Source organism: Rhinopithecus bieti, unplaced genomic scaffold, assembly GCF_001698545.2.
Source record: "Rhinopithecus bieti isolate Rb0 unplaced genomic scaffold, ASM169854v2 scaffold_4475, whole genome shotgun sequence".
In the NCBI taxonomy this organism is placed as follows: domain Eukaryota; kingdom Metazoa; phylum Chordata; class Mammalia; order Primates; family Cercopithecidae; genus Rhinopithecus; species Rhinopithecus bieti.
In genome coordinates this window covers 198936-217094 of record NW_016804399.1, presented here as the reverse complement: position 1 = coordinate 217094, position 18159 = coordinate 198936, and the positions used below count along the sequence as shown (strand labels likewise).

The following is an 18159-nucleotide window of genomic DNA, read 5'->3' as shown; positions in this document are numbered from 1 at the left end:
TAGAGACACAAAAAACCCTTCAAAAAGTCAATGAATCCAGGAGCTGGTTTTTTTGAAAAGATTAACAAAATAGATAGACTGCCAGCCAGACTAATAAAGAAGAAAAGAGAGAGGAATCAAATAGATGCAATAAAAAATGATATAGGGGATATCACTACTGATCCCACAGAAATGCAAACTACCATCAGAGAATACTATAAACACCTCTATGCAAATAAACTAGAAAACCTAGAAGAAATGAATAAATTTCTGAACACATACACTCTCCCAAGTCTAAACTAGGAAGAAGTCGAATCCCTGAACAGACCAATAACAAGTTCTGAAATTGAGGTAGTCATTAATAGCCTACCAACCAAAACAAAGTCCAGGACCAGACAGATTCACAGCCGAATTCTACCAGAGGTACAAAGAGGAGCTGGTACCATTCCTTCTGAAACTATTCCAAACAATAGAAAAAGAGAGACTCCTCCCTCACTCATTTTATGTGGCCAGCATCATCCTGATACCAAAACCTGGCAGAGACACAACAAAAAAAGAAAATTTCAGGCCAACATCCCTGATGAACATCAATGCAAAAATCCTCAATAAAATACTGGCAAACCAAATCCAGCAGCACATCAAAAAGCTTATCCACCACAATCAAGTCAGCTTCATACCTGGGATGCAAGGCTGATTCAACATACACAAATCAATGAATGTAATCCATCACATAAACAGAACCAGCGACAAAAGCCACATGATTATCTCAATAGATGCAGAAAAGGCCTTCAACAAAATTCAACACCCTCATTTAAAAATCTTTATTTTCCTTTACCTCCTAAATATGCACATAGTTTACTATGAGACATGTATTCCCTTTGCTATGCCTATTCCCAAATAAACATCTTTCTTTTAGAGAATCTCCCTCTGCTTGTTATTTAGGTTGATAAAATAAATCTCTTAAAACTACAGACATGCTGACCTCTCTATGTAAATTATAAACTTTATTGAGAGAATTTAGAGAGGACCCAAATACATGGAGAGATATACTGTATCTGCGGAATTTGGACAACTCAGCTCAACACTGGAAACATTTCGGCTCTCCTAAAGTAAGTATCAGAGTCAATGCAATCCCAATAAAAATCATTAGCCGTTTATTTGCAGAACTTGAGAAGCTGATTCTAAAATTTATAAGGAAATGTAAAGGATTGAGAGTAGCTATGACATTCATAGTAGTTTGTTTTCTGTTGCTTATAACAGAATACCTGAAACTAGGTAATTTGTAATGAAAGGGAATTTATTTATCAGAGTTATAAAGGCTGAGAAGTCCAAGGCTGAGAGGTCACAGCTGGTGAGTGCTTTATTGCTGCTGGGGACCATGTGCAGAGTCCCAAGGTGGCACAGGGTATCACAGGGTGAGGAGACTCAGCATGCTAACATGCTACCATGCTAGCTCAGGTCTCTCCTCTTTTTATAAAGTCACCAGTTCCCATCCCATGGGAATGGGAATTAATTATTCCATTAAACCATGAATGGATTAACACCTTCATGAAGGCAAATCCCTCATGATCCAATAACTTCTTAAAGGTGTCATCTCCCAATATTGCCTCATTTGGGGTTAAATTTCAATATGTGTTTTGAAGGGGACAATATTCAAACCATAGCACTTGACTTTTCTTGGAGAAGAAAAACAAGCTAGGAAGACTTAGTCTATGATATCAAGGTTAATAAAACATATTAATTAACATAGTGAGATACTGATGCAAGGGTGGGCAAAAAGACAAGGAGAACAAAACAGCCAGCCAGAAATAGATGTATACACATTGTTTCAGTCAGTTCAGACGGCTGTAACAAAGTACCACAGGCTTTGGAGGCTGGAAATTTAAAATCAGAGTGCCAGCTTGGTGAGGCACTCTTCCAGGTGAGGGCCTCTCCTGGTGAGGGCTCTCTTCCAGGTTGCAGTCGCCAGCTTCTCACATAAGGAGAGACAGCTCTCTAGCTCTCGGGCCCCTGCTGTATTTTTTATTTTATTTTTATTTTTTTGTAGAGACAGGATCTTGCTATGTTGCCTAGGCTTGTCTAGAACTCTTGGCTCCAGTGATCCTCCCACCTCAACCTCCCAAAGCACTCAGATTATATAAGCATGAGCCACCATGCCCAGCTTTGGCCTCTTCTCATAAGGGCACTAATCCCATTATTTCATGAGGGCTTCACGCCCATGACCTAATTACTTTCCAAAGGCCCCACCTCCAAATACCATCACACTGGGAATAGGGTTCCAACACAGGAGTTTTGAGGGAACACAAACATTCAGTCCATTGCACATATACAGATGCTTGATAAATGACGGAGATGGCATGGTGAAGCAGTAGGGCCAAGGACTGTCTTTTCGATAAATGGTAGCAGGACAATCAAATATCTGTGAGAACGAAATGAAGTTATATTTCTAGCTGGTACTAAACCAAAAAGTCAACTTCAAATAGATTATAAACCTAAATGTAAGAATAAAAACTGAAAAGCTTTTAGAGGATTATATAGGAGAAAATTTCATGATCTCAGGATAAAGAAGAATTTCCTAAGAAGCAGAAAAGCACTACATTAATGTTTGTTGAAGATGATGAACTGAGTCATAAAATGTCATTGAAGTAAAAGGTTAGAGGTGCACACCCAAATGGAATGAAATTCCACAAAATAGAAAAGAAGTCATCAAAATGGCAAAAGAGAGCCAGAAATAAAGAAAATTAGTGTCATTTACAGTAGTTGTCTCTATAAAGCTGTCATGAACACTGCACTAGCAAATACTGAAGCACTGATCCTAGGGGAAATATAGGGCTAGGTTCCTGGTAAGCCTCTGGTCACAACATGTTCATCAACCAATCAATATATAACTTGTTTTATAAGTGTTTCTGCTTAATGATACTTTACTTAATATACTCATGGCAACAGCACTATAACTCCTGACTGAACAAAGTTTATCTAACACACGCTTTCTCCATAAGACACATCACAGCCTTCGACCATTTAAGAACACTAGAAAGCACTTCAGTACTACACTTGGGAGCCACTGAAACAGTGAAATCACCAACAAAAAGCACAAAGAGGTTAAAAAAAAACAAAAAACAAAAAAAACAGCACTAAATCAACCACAGAAAGACAACTGTTTATAGTATGAGAACTGAAGTAAGAAGACAATGTTACCTTGTTCAGCCTCAACTGGGAATGGGTCATCAGATGACTCAAATTTTGAACCATTATGCACATGTCCACAAATGACCATGCAAGTCCTGATTATTGATTTTGGAGTTACAAATAAATTTTAGTGAGTAGGTAAATTCGTAAACACAGAATCCTTGAATGAGGCTCAACTGAATATATATACAGTAGTCCCCCCTCCCCCGGGATTTTGCTTTCCATGATTTCAGTTACCTGGGATCAACCATGGTACAAAAATGTTAAACAGAAAATCTAAGAAATACACAATTCATAAGTTTTAAATTGTCATTTCAAGTAGCATAATGAAATTTCTCACCATCCTGCTCCATCCTGCCTAGGGCATGAATCACCTCTTTGTCCAGTATATCCATGCTGCATATGCGACCCAGATTACTGTCCAGAAAAAAACACTATGTACATAGGGTTCAGCACTATCCACAATTTCAGGCATCCCCTGGGGATTCTGGAACGTATCCCTCAAGGATAAGGGAGGACTACTGTATTCAGTCCTGTGAGGCCTGGACTGTGAGAGAACACACATTTTCAGTTAAGTCAGCAAAGGAATCAGGGTGGTCAGAAAAGCAACATGTGATGCTCTGAACAAAACGGGCAAGATGGTACTGGAGGGGCACAGTGCCTGAATGGGCTTACATTTTGAGGAAAAACCAAAGATGACAGGATGAAAACTCTATACAATTAACCGACTCCAAAATTCCAAATGAAATCCTAGTAAAAGTTATTTCAATGGTTTTTATGCTTTGACATATTTGTCTGCCATGGCATCATAGCATACTGATTAGGTCTGGATATGAAGATGTGTCAGGCACGCTCAAACATCAGTGTACCCCAGACTGTTACTTCCTTAAGAAATGAGTGTGGGCTAATATTTAACAGTGTACCCCAGACTGTTACTTCCTAGAAATGACCACGAAAGTCATTGTTTATAATGCGGTATTTAAAATGAGACTGGAGAACTAGAAACAATCTATGTCCATCAGCGGGAAACTTGTTAAACTATGTTCTATCCAAAAAAATTGATTTTTATTATAAAAGCAGTAGCATTTTTGAAATATTTTCTAATTTATGTAGTCAATTCCCACCCCTACCTCTACCTTACCCCTTTAAACTTAACCAGCCATCATCAAAGAGTGTTAAGAGAAGGTGGGGTCCTATAATAACATAGATATAAAAGTAAGCACTGTCAAAAATAAAATATTTATTTTAGCTGCCATTTAACAATCAAGCTACAGAGTTCTTCCTGTAGAGTGATGAAGATATCCTGCATTCTATTAAAACTTCTCCCTAAAACTAAAGTTGGGAAGGACTTAATAGATGTAGGTAAGGCGAGAGATATGACAGAAAACTGGAGAGGCAGATATCATATAAGACTTCATAAGGAATAGTAGATAATTTGGATTTTACCACAACTGCAATTAGATACTGCCAACAAGCTTTAGATGAAGAAAAAGCAACATGATCTCATTTATATTTTTTTTCAAAATCTACTCTGATGCAGTGTGGAGAAATGATTGGAAGGAGGTAAAAGAAAATGTAGAGACAAGTAACTACACACCATTGCTTTAGTCCAGGTGAGAAATGATGGTGGCTTAAACTAGGATGACTAGAATGGCAATGGAGTTTGAAAAGGATGAATTAAAGACACATTTTTAAAGCAGATAATCCTTTAAAATGCTAAAATTGGCCGGGCGCGGTGGCTCAAGCCTGTAATCCCAGCACTTTGGGAGGCCGAGACGGGCGGATCACAAGGTCAGGAGATGGAGACCATCCTGGCTAACTCGGTGAAACCTCGTCTCTACTAAAAAATACAAAAAAACTAGCCGGGCGAGGTGGCGGGCGCCTGTAGTCCCAGCTACTCGGGAGGCTGAGGCGGGAGAATGGCGTAAACCCGGGAGGCGGAGCTTGCAGTGAGCTGAGATCCGGCCACTGCACTCCAGCCTGGGCGACAGAGCGAGACTCCGTCTCAAAAAAAAAAAAAAAAAAAAAAAAAAAAAAAGCTAAAATTGAGGTATTACAGTGATAATATGAAGATTATTTTCCCCTCATGGTATTTCCCAAGTTTTGTTAAACAATGGTACTTACATCTAAAATTTTTAAAACATCACGTACTGTAAAATAATTGAACTCTAAAGCAAACAAGTAAGATACTTGTAAGCAAATCCAGGCCTAATATTTGCAAGGTCCACAGCCAGAGTATAAATGAAAGCCCATAGTACATCTCTAAAAATGTAAAAATTATAAAACAATCTGTTAAATAAAATGTTTAATTCATGTGTCTTGATGAAAATTTTAAAATATGAATAAAAGTATGATTTTTTTTTTTTGAGACAGGGTCTCACTGTCACCCAGGCTGGAGTACAGTCGTGCAATCATGGCTCACTGTGGCCTTCACCTCCTGGGCTCAAGGGATCCTCCCACCTCAGCCTCCTGAGTAGCTGGGACCAGAGGTACATGCCAATCATACCTGGTTAAGTTTTTGTGGTTGGTGTTTGTTTTTTGTAGAGACAGAATCTTGTTATGTTGCCCATGCTTGAACTCCTGGCCTCAAGCAATCCTCCTACCTTGACCTCCCAAAGTGCTGGGATTATAGGTGTGAGCCACCATGCCTAACCTAAAGTTATGATTTTTGTATGACTGAAAGTTGACAGAATATCAAAGACAACTGAATTTAAGCATTATTGCACATGTCTGGATATAATGTTGATGAGCTGGCAGTGTCTACATAAAAAATAAGATGAAGACATATGTAATTTTTAAATTACAATATAGTCCATACAATTTATCTTTCTACCTTAATTTTATCAAATCACTAATCAGGTTATTAACAAGCTTTTCTCATAATTTGTATCATATTGCCAGTAAGTATCCAAAGGATTAAAATAAATTCAATTTATTTAGACCATAAAAAATGTTTAATAATAACATATTGGATACTTGAAAATTGCCAAGGCAATAGATTTTAAAAGTTCTCATCACAAAAAGATGGTAAGGATGTAAGGTGATGGATATGTTAATTAGCTTGATTTAATCATTCCACATATATACATATATCAAAACGTCATGTGTACACTATAAATACATATAATTTTCATGTTAATTAAAAAATAAACATTGACATAAGAAAAAAGTGTATAAAATTTAAAGATCACCAAAATTTATATTAAATGTGAAAAATTAAAAATTAAAAGTTTCATATTGGTTTTCAAATGTTATCTTCTTTTTTCTATTTTGAGACAGAGTCTCACTCTGTCATCCAGGCTGCAGTGCAGTGGTGCAATCTCAGCTCACGGCAACCTCTGCCTCCCAGGTTCAAGCAATTCTCATGCGTCAGCCTCCCAGTAGCTGGGACTACAGGTGGCGCCACCACACACCAGCTAAATACAAAAATTTGTATTTTTTGTAGAGACAAGGTTTCACCACAAGGTTGGCCAGGCTGCTCTTGAACTCCTGGGCTCCGCCTCAGCCTTCTTTTTTTTGAGAAAACATTGATGTAATTTTCTTTTTTTCCTTTTGAGTTCCAATCCCAAAAATATTCCAGGAAAAGATAGGGGGAGGCTGGGCTGGTTCTTCTTCAATGGGCTTTTGCCGTCAAGGAGAACAGTGGACTTGCCCCACATTCAGGATACCCCCAACCCACTTTTCCCCTGCTTAGCCCAGGGGGGTGGGGGGAGGAGGTGCAGGGCAGGGAGACAGTAGAGGTGGCAGGGGTAGCCGGGAGGGAGGGGCCAGGGCAGTGATGCTTTTGGGTAAGAAGTTGGGCTGAGGCTGGGGGCACTGGGGAAGAGCTGCCCATGTGCAGTTACCATTGCTCAGTGACAGAGCCTCAAAGCTTGGCCAGAGCTAAAGGTACCACATGGGTATGTGTGAAGCAGGCTAAGCGAGATGGCTGCAGCCAAGGAGCTGGGGGAGGGCAGGGCTGTTGATCTGCCAAGGTCGTCTGTAGCATGTCATGCCAGCCTGGGAGGCCCCTCTGTTGCTGCCCTTCTGAAGGTCAATGATATGCTTTTCTTCCTGCAGCTGGCTGTCTGTGAATTCCCTCTTATGCTCCTGCGCTTTCTTCATAAACCAGTTGGCATCTCCATGGTAGTGCCCATCATTCTTGGTCACTGCCAAGCTGCCCAAAGCCATCAGGGTCCTCTGAACTGCTGCCATGTCTTTGCCTTCAAAGAGGTCAAGAGTCTGGAACATGTCAGTCTTGGTGACCCCATAGTCCTCAGCTGCCTTCAGGAACTGAGCCACCTGCCCCATCTGCTTGAAGACCATGGAGGACAGGTTCTCGGGCAGGTTCACTGGCGTGGAGCCATCAGGGTACAGGCTGTTTACCAGCTTGCTCAGAATCACACCATTTCTTTTTTATTATTATACTTTAAGTTCTAGGGCACATGTGCACAACGTGCAGGTTTGTTGCATATGTATACATGTGCCATGTTGGTGTGCTGTACCCATTAAATCGTCATTTACATTAGGTATATCTCCTAATGCTATCCCTCTCCCCTCCCCCTCCCCACAATAGGACCCGGTGTGTGATGTTCCCCTTCCTGTGTCCAAGCGATCTCATTGTTCAGTTCCCACCTATGAGTGAGAACATGCGGTATTTGCTTTTCTGTTCTTGTGATAGTTTGCTAAGAATGATGGTTTCCCACTGCATCCATGTCCCTACAAAGGACATGAACTCATCCTTTTTTATGGCTGCATAGTATTCCATGGTGTATATGTGCCACATTTTCTTAATCCAGTCTGTCACTGATGGACATTTGGGTTGATTCCAAGTCTTTGCTATTGTGAGTAGTGCTACAATAAACATACATGTGCATGTGTCTTTATAGCAGCATGATTTATGATCCTTTGGGTATATACCCAGTAATGGGATGGCTGGGTCGTGTGGTACATCTAGTTCTAGATCCTTGAGGAATTGCCATACTGTTTTCCATAATGGTTGAACTAGTTTACAATCCCACCAACAGTGTAAAAGTGTTCCTATTTCTCCACATCCTCTCCAACACCTGTTGTTTCCTGACTTTTTAATGATTGCCATTCTAACTGGTGTGAGATGGTATCTCATTGTGGTTTTGATTTGCATTTCTCTGATGGCGAGTGATGATGAGCATTTTTTCATGTGTCTGTTGGCTGTATGAATGTCTTCTTTTGAGAAGTGTCTGTTCATATCCTTTGCCCACTTTTTGATGGGGTTGTTTGTTTTTTTCTTGTAAATTTGTTTGAGTTCTTTGTAGGTTCTGGATATTAGCCCTTTGTCAGATGAGTAGATTGCAAAAATTTCCTCCCATTCTGTAGGTTGCCTGTTCACTCTGATGGTAGTTTCTTTTGCTGAATCACACCATTCTTTAGCCAGAGCTGGAAGCCCAGGCGCCTACAGTCTCGGCAGCCCACATCAAGGCCACACTGCACTATGATCCACTCCACCAGCCGTTCCTCCAGTCCCTCGTCGTACTTCTTCTCAATTCTGGATGGAGCTTCACAGCTCATGCCATAGGAAGGACCCTTATTGGCCATGTCTGGGGAGAGAGGGCTTCCTCGGGCCTCAGGAAGGAGTGAAGACTTTGTCTGGGCTTGGACAGACCTTTTTTTTTTTGTTTAAGAGACGGGGTCTCACTATGTTGCCCAAGTTGGACTTAAAACTCCTGGGTTCAAGTGATCCTTTCACCTTAGCCTCCCAAGTAGCTAGGACTACAGATATGTGCCACTGTGCCCAGCTATCATATCTTTTTTCTAAAATATTCAAAATTATCTATAAAAATTCAAAGACAAAATACAAATTATAATTAACAATTACCAAATTTTAAGTAAATTTATTATAATAAAGTTTAAACTTTAATGTGATTTTTTAAAAAGCTAAGTCCTATTATGTATTTTTACAAATACAGAACTACTCACAATTCTAGAGTTCAAGGCTCATCTATGGCCAATGTCCACAATATCAGGACCTTCGCACATAAAATTTAAGAGTAATATGAATTGTTTAACATTGCAAAATATTTCTCAACTGCCATGAGCCACTGTTACAAATATCATCCTAATTTATATCTCCAGAACCACATACTGGAATACAAAGAGAAACAAGAAAATGGATGCTCAGCAGCCCTGGGAAATGTTACTTCAATGTGCAAGAATCTACTGCATTTGTGCTAATTAATTTGTCTTTTCCCCCACCTAAGAACTTGTGTCACTCAAATCCTCCCCATACTGCAAAGCAGTGTCCATGACCAGCATCAACAGCCCATAACCTTCATGACATTCACACAGAATCACTTTTTGCTTCAGTGGCACATGGCAAGAGATGGAGGAAAGTGTTATCTGGAGCCTGAATGGTGTTAGGTCACTACAGTGGACATTTGGATTACAAATTGTACTATGCCACTTAGTGCTGGATCTTAAATGACACTTATATTTTGAACATTTGTGATATATGCGCCCTTTAAGTATAAGATCCAAAGCAGGGGCCCCTGTTGCCCAGGTCTTAAGGTGATACTCTAAACTTTAGTGAATATTTCATCCAGGATCTACTGAAATCTAAGAAAAAAAAAATTCGAGCAGATTGATAACAGCTTTTCTTTTTAAAATGTATATAATGAGAGAGCTGTTAACAAAGTCAGAAGAGTTCTTGACAGAAGTAAAGATGGCTATAGTCGGGGAGAAAAGAAAACAGGAAATCTTTCTCTACCAAGTTTCTGCAATAATTGACTAATTATAACATGGATGACTGGGAGTTTAGAACCTACTACTTGTATTTTCAATCTTAACTTTCCCTAATATGGTAAAACCTGGGTTCAGAAAATCATCTCATGTCTTAATTCAAGCTTATAAAGGTATATCAGATTAAAGGCAATAAAACATATTTTATAACTAAAAATAAAACACAATATAATAAGAGAGCAGAAATCAACGTTACAAGGGCTCTGGAGAGATAAGAAAAGTCAGATACTCAGTTCTTTCTTTGGATACTTTTATCAACCAAACTGCCTGCTGTATAAGATTATTGGCCTATAAATTAACTTTTGCAATTAAAGCAGAGAATTTTAACTTGAGGCAAACAAAACCCTGTTGTTCACTAAGTTTTATCACCAACGATTACAGGACAGAGAGATCTATATCCAACACTGTATGCTTAAAAAGAAACAAAACTTGTTTTCAATTATGAAAGTAATATATGTTCATTATAAAAAACTTTAAAACTACAAAATATAAAATGGTACAAAGTATGAAAGTCACCCATAATCCTAACCCTAAACTATTAACATTGTTATATTTCCCTTATTGTGTATACTGCTTTGCATATTTGAGATCATACTGTGAACCATGATTTTATACCATTCATTTTTCATTTAACTTTACATCATAAACATTTCTCATATTATTTTATTATTCCTAAATATCATTTGCAAAGGCTGCATAAGTCATAAGCAGACTTATACTCTAATTTGCTTAACCATTCCCCTAATGTTGGAGGTTTAGGTTGATCTTTGGTTTCTTACTACTCTAATAACACTGTGATGAACATCTTCATTTATAAATCTTTATCTGCATTTCCTAATATTTCCTTAGGGTAGAACTAGACTATGGAAACCAAGAAAATAAGTATTTTTAAAATATCTTGAATGTTTGTCACCAGTTTTTTCTAATAAGGTATTCTACATTATATGTCCACCAATAATGTATAAAGTGCCCTTTTCACCTTCCATTATCAGTGTATCAGGTATTCATGACTTTTTTCCAGTATTTGATTATCTGATAAATGAAAATAATTCATTGCTGTTTTGTTTTCTATTTCTCTACTAGTGAAACAGAACCTTTTTTTGCAAATATTTGTTAGTCTTTATTTGCTCTTCTGTTAATTGTCCATACATACTAATAGATACTAATATGTATCTTCTTGGTGATTCATATGTATGTTTCATAAAGAAAATGTTGTCTTCTACATCATATTTATTGTGATTATTTCCATTTTGTGTCTTAACTTACATATTGATGTTTCAAGAAAGTTAAAAAATTTTTAAATAGGCATCTCAACTTTTCCCCTTGTATTTTCTTCTTTTGATTTTAAGCTTATTCATTTATTCATTCATTCAACAAATATTCACCAAAGACTTGCTATGTGCCAGAAACTATGCAGTAACACCAAAGATACAGCAGTAGATAGGACATATTTCTTGCCTTCAAAGAGTTTCTATTTGGCCAGGCAAGGTGGCTCACACCTGTAATGCCAGTGCCTCAGGAGACCAGTTCGGGAGGACTGCTTGAGACCAAGAGTTTGAGACCAGCCTGGCCAACATGGCAAGAACCTCCCTCCACAAATAAAAATTTTAAAATTAAATAGGCAAGGTGGTGCATGCCAGTAGTCCCAGCTACTCAGGAGGCTGAGGCAGGAGGATCACTTGACCCCAAAAGTGCAGTGGCATGATCTTGGCTCACTGCAACCTCCGCCTCCCGGGTTCAAGTGATTCTCCTGCCTCAGCCTCTCGAGTAGCTGGGAGTATAGGCACATACTACCATACTCGGCTAATATTTGCATTTTTAGTAGAGATGAAGTTTCACCATGTTGGTCAGGTTGGTCTCAAACTCGGGACCTCAGGTGATCTGCCCTCTTCAGCCTCCCAAAGTGCTGGGATTACAGACATCAGCCACCTATTTTCTATATTTTCTTGTATTGTCTACTAAAATATTCTTGAGTCTGTTTTCTCAAATTCTTTTGCCTGGAATTTATTCTAGTATACACTACAAAACTAAATTAATATTTTTTCTAAGCAGCTAGTTAACTATTCTAGCAATATTTACTTAATCATTCCTTCCTTCCCCAGAAATCCTTACTGCTAGCAGGGAATGGTGGCTCATGCCTGTAATCCCAGCATTTTGAGAGGCCGAGGCGGGCAGATCACTTGAGGCCAGGAGTTCGAGACCAGCCTGGGCAGCATGACAAAACCCCATCTCTACAAAAAATACAAAACTTAGCTGGGTGTGGTAGCACATACCTGTAGTCCCAGCTACTCAGGAAGCTGAGGCAGGAGAACTGCTTGAACCCGGGAGACGCAGGTTGCAGTAAGCCAAGATCATGCTACTGCACTCCAGCCTGAGTGACAGATGAGACCCAATCTCAAAAAAAAAAAAAAGCAATCCTCACTGCTTTCATATATTAACATGTTATATATACCAGGGTCTATTTCTGTCTATTCCATTCCTTGATCTGTCTGCTAATTCTTGGCCCAGCATTACATTGATTTAATTATTCACACTTTATAATATTTTAAAATATTTGGTGTTGTTAGTCATGGTTTTCATTTTAATTATTCCATTTTTCAAAGCTATTTGCACTTACAAATCTTTTATAAGTAATTTTTTATAACCCCTCTTGGGATTTTCATTGGAATTGAATTATAAATACAATTTAACTTGGGAAGAAACAAAATCTTTATAATATTCAGTCTTTCCATCCAAACATTCCTTTTTTCCATTTAATCGTTCTTGAAGGCATTAATGTATTCCTGGTGATTCCAGAGAAATCAGAAGTATTAATTAGTAGGCTTCCATTTATATATATATCATAGTTCTAAGCACACCCAACCTTGATGACAAAGCAGTGTCTTTGAAAAGGAAAACAAATAAATGGACATTGTGTTAGCCCCTCATCATTTGTTTACACCAGATTATAACAACTTTCTATGTGTACCTAGGTGAGCAAAAATGTTAACAAGAGTGGACCTTCCACCTCAGAACACAGATTTACACCAAACATCCCCTTACAAGTTTTTTAAAAAACGACTCTGGTTTTGTCATTTCTCAATTTCCTACTCATTACAGACTTTCTTTGGAATAATAAACAATAAACTCTGTTATTAACTCAAATTAAATGTTTCTACTAAGGGAAATTCTAAACAACAACAACAACAGTAACAACTACTAACTATTGAATATCTACTATGTTCTATCATTAATCTTCAAAATAATCCTGCAGGATAGGTGGCTATATTCACCTTACAGGAAAGGAATCAAAAGCTTAGAAAGCAGAGGAGCGAATCCTTTCCTGCTCTGCGTTCAGCCACCCCCGCAATGCTTTATGCTCCTTTTTTTTTTTTTTTTTTTTTTTGAGACGGAGTCTTGCTCTGTCGCCCAAGCTGGAGTGCAGTGGCCGGATCTCAGCTCACTGCAAGCTCCGCCTCCCGGGTTTACCCCATTCTCCTGCCTCAGCCTCCCGAGTAGCTGGGACTACAGGCGCCCGCCACCTCGCCCGGCTAGTTTTTTGTACTTTTTAGTAGAGACGGGGTTTCACCGTGTTAGCCAGGATGGTCTCGATCTCCTGACCTTGTGATCCGCCCGTCTCGGCCTCCCAAAGTGCTGGGATTACAGGCTTGAGCCACCCCGCCCGGCCGCTCCTTTTTTTTATTTGTAACACTTTGGGAAGTTATTAAAGGAAGATCTATTGCTTCCTCCTTTTGGGATAGAACTGGATGGCAAAAAATTAAATTAAATTAAATTTAAAAAGCTTAGAGAGAAGCTCAAGATCACCCACCTAGGTAATGCTGAAGAATCCAAATTCAGACCTAGCTCTCTCCCACTCAAGCTGACTCTCAAAATCTTCATCATCATCACAAATAACTAAAATGATCTCTTAACATCCACCAAACCTGTGGCACCACTAGCTTTTGCCAATATTCTATGTACGGAAAAGGTACTTTTCAATAGCCCTACAATCTTCCAAAGTTTGCTGCTCTCTGTATTTTAAATACAAACAGGTAAATAAGTAATGGGACACTGCTAAAAGCTGACTGGGGAAAGAAATACAAGCCACTAAACTGCTTTGACAGTATCTGCTCTTCAAGTTCTTACAGAGGAGGAGATTGGCTTCACGTCCATAGGACACATCCCGCTCCTACTCTACCTGCAAGTCCAGGTAGCCAGTGACCCGGCAGGATTCTATAAAACACAGATACACAATGTCAATGTTGTTGACTACCTGGAAATTTTGACTTTCTTTTGGGTAGTTGGATGTATTTGGGTAGGGAAACAGAATTGAGTCACATGGCTTGGTACTAAAATGTGGGGCTCTATCACTGGGTCCTTGGCTTAGGAAATGTAGTATTTGAAAATGTTGTGTGCTCATCCACTAGACCATGCCACAAATATTTTCAACCATACTCAATTTTCTACAACCTTGTTTTCAAAAGTCTTCAAACACTCACTATAAGGAAATATTTCTTATATTTAATATAAATCTTACTTTTTCAGTCTTTTATAATGATAAGAAATAGGCCCCTTACAGTAACAATTTTCAAATACAGGAAAAGTGCTTTTTAGTCCCCATTTTCATCTATAGTCTATAAGCAGCTCAGCTGCTGTCAGCTCCAAAGTAGTTGATAAAAATCTTATATTTATAATACATACTTGCTCGGAAACTTGGGGTTAATTTCCATTTTAGAAGTATTTTTATTAATCTTATAAATTACTGCAAAATCTGGAATAGCACCATCTCTTTTTTTAAACTTTTAAGTTCAGGGGTACAAGTGCAGGTTTGTTACAGAGGTAAACTGGTGTCATGGGGGTTTGTTGTATAGATTATTTCATCACCCAGATATTAAGCCTAGTACCCATTAGTTACTTTTCCTGATCCTGTCCCTCCTCCTACCTACTACCCTCCGAAAGGCCCCAGTGTGTGTTGTTGCCCTCTATGTGTCCATCCCTTAACTAACAGTAAATGCAGTAAATGCTCTAAGAACCATCATTAATGTTTACTAACAATTTTCCAGGAATATTTAAATTAAATGTCTGATTTTGGCAATGCTAATTTTTAAAGTATATATATATGCCAGAAAATGTCACAGATTTTCAAGATGCACTCTTATTATCATCTCTACAAGATGACTGAAAGTGACATTTTGAAAATATCTTTTAAACAGCTCCAACTAATGTCACTGCTGCTGAGATTTCTGACTCCTCCCTTCCGGCTCTTCAGTGGCCTTCAGTGCCCACTGGATTCCAAAGCTCACTCCTCTGTGCAATGATTCCAACTGCAGGGATCAGTGTCTGAAATGAAGCTGCAGATTGTCTAGTGGATAAATAATCCAAGAAGGAATGGGGATGTTATGACTTTTGAGAGGAGGCTAACGTCATAAACCTTAAAAAATAATAATAATGGAAATGAAGAAAGAAAACAACAGAAGATGAAAAGAATAGCAAAAGAGCTAGAAATTTCTGACAGGTAAGAAAATGGGAAACAAACCTCTAAAATGCTTAAGAAAAATATTGCAAATGTGTTTATCCAATGTGTATTTCATGTTAGAATAATCCTGTTTTAAAATAAGTGAAGATCATTAAAATTGGAAATATAGTGCTTTTAGGCTAAATTGTACTAGATGCCTTTTTACGTGTATGATTTGAAAAAAACCCTACAGTTTTAGAATGCACTACGGTAAGAAAATTATAAAAAGAAATCACCAAAAGCTAGTATTGGCGCAATGGGGTTTTAATTACTTTTGTTTATCTTTTAGTAAATAATCTTAAAAATCTGGTATACTTATTTTCACTGGCAGAGTTGAGATCTCCTTTCTTAATGCACTTAATGTTTTATTATTTTAAGGAACTGAAAACCTCCACATTCCTAAAATGATAAGTTCGGTTATTAACCTTCAAAGAAAATCAAAGTCAATTTAGACAAGCTGTGTTGGCTTGTTTTTAAAAGAGTAGCTTTGAGAAGCGTGTATATTTTCCACTACCACTTTATATGGGTTCAGGCAATGGTCAAATTCAAGGAAAAAAAAATCATATAAACCATTTTCAGCAGAGAAAATCAAAGTACATGTAATAAAAGAATGGTTGGGTCAAATGTAATCCTCAAGTCTTAAAAGACAGCACACACTTCTGCAATAGATAGATATGAAATTTGATTTTTGGAATAGGTGAACAGTTGAATAACTTAAGGAGGTTTGCATGATGTTGAATAACCAGGCCAATTATACTTTTTAATAACGCTGTAAGAGATTAGGCATTTGTTTCTTGATGCTTAGTGCGGTTACTTAATGTAGTACTTTGTTCTTAGGGTAAGCTCTAAGATGTACCTTTACAGAGATTCTAGTCTATTTGTTTTCATGGAACACAAATGATTAATTTGACTGATTTTTTTAAAAAGTGAAATGACCAAATAAACTAGAAATATTGTTTTGTATATGATTTAGGAAGTAGACGTCTGTTCCTGGCTCTGCAGTTAACTACACAACCATGAGCCAGTCACTGGATCATAGTTTCCATGTTTGTAAATCAGAAATAAAGTATCATTCCTATCTAGAGTACAGGGCTACTGTAGAAATCAAGTAAGATAGCAAGCCTTGTCAGCACATGAATTGTTGATGAATTAATTAATGAACAATGCAGTGCTTTAAAAATCATTAAGCCCTGAAGAGTATGAGACGTTATCTGCATCGGCACAACCACAGAATCTGTATTCTTAGAGATTTAAGAAAAAGGAGAGAGAATTCTATGGGAGATGCTCACAGTGTGGTCCTACCCTATTTTGGGATCCTCACATATATACTTGGGGGTTGGGAGACGTACAAAACTTTACCCAAAGCCACAAACTCTCTGAAGTTACATAACAGAATTTTGTTCACATAAAACAAATAGAAAATGTTCTACTTCTTTGTTTTTAACATTAAGAACAGGAAATACAGAACTTGTTATAAGAAATATAAAACAGGAGGCAATAGAAAATCATGGAAAGAACACGGAACTCTCTGGAAGCCAGAAGACTTGGGCTCTGGTCCCTGTTCTACTAATATTTAACTGCAATGCTGCAATATCTGTCAAATGGAAGGAATATATTAGAGGACCTTTATAGTCTCTTTCAGATCAAAGCACCTAAGCCCCAAATGAAATATAACAGCTAACGTAAAATACAATTTTTCTATGCTATGGACAATTAAGGGAAAGGGGGAAAACAAAAGGAGAGAATAAAACAGATGGACAGAAAGAGAGGAAGAGAATAAATGGTAAGGAAAAAAACAGACAGACCAAAAGGCAGACATACACAAACTCTACCCCCAGTTCCCTCCCCCTCAAAAAATGAATTATATGAATAAAGAGACAGAAGAAAGATACACACTAACAAAATGACACTCAGATGCAGAAATAAATACGCACATAAAAACTTTGGTGGAATTATGCTCTTATTTTGTTCATCTTGAAACTTTTAAACACAAAACTACCCAAAAAAATTAACATAATGTTGTACTTTTACATTAAAAGGCATACACTGAATTAGTTCAAAGCAGGTGCCTCATGAGATAGATACAATCAAGTGGAAGGTTTAGGATTAATTGCTGCCATATGCTACTAATATTTTTTAGCAAAATGTCACTTGATAATTTGAGATCTCACTTCCATGGGTCAATTCCAACCAAACAAGCCAAAGATGAACTCTCCTAAAATAGAAATGTATCCCAAGAATTTTTTTATGAACCAGGGCTTAGTATTATTTTGCTTCCAGATAGGCAGGATTTAAATATTTTAACTTAATAGTTACCAAGTATGTAAAGTGTAAATCCCACATTGCCATTTAAAGCCTATATTTGGGCATTTTCCTATTTAATCTTCTCTGTATGGTGTAGAGGGTGCTGGATAATGTAACTCCAGCACTCTCCTTTGATTCCCTCCTAAGATGAGGCCCTTCAGACCTGCAGGCTTTTCTGAGCTCCAAGCTGAGATAATCCCCATTCACTATGAAGTCAGCCCAGATTGACAAGAATAGGCAACACAAGGGCTCCCGATGTTTATTCTCATCTCTATCTGCTAGGAACCCTGCAAAATTATATGAGTTTTCATATCTGTAAAGAAAAACCTGCAAGATTCATAGGAAGCTTTTCTTTCTTGTAGATAATAAGAGTTGGAAGAAAAAACACACAAGACTTTGCTGGGTTTGTTTGGTTTTAGCTAACTCCTTGGACTTTTGTG

General features: G+C 37.9%; 1 protein-coding gene and 1 pseudogene across 3 annotated transcripts in view; both read right to left on the bottom strand.

Moving 5' to 3' along the window:
- KLHL3 (kelch like family member 3) overlaps positions 1-18159 on the bottom strand; it is a 295050-nt gene that overhangs the window by 171802 nt on the left and 105089 nt on the right. The window lies entirely within an intron of this gene.
- Positions 7084-8721, bottom strand: LOC108526860 (transgelin pseudogene; annotated as a pseudogene).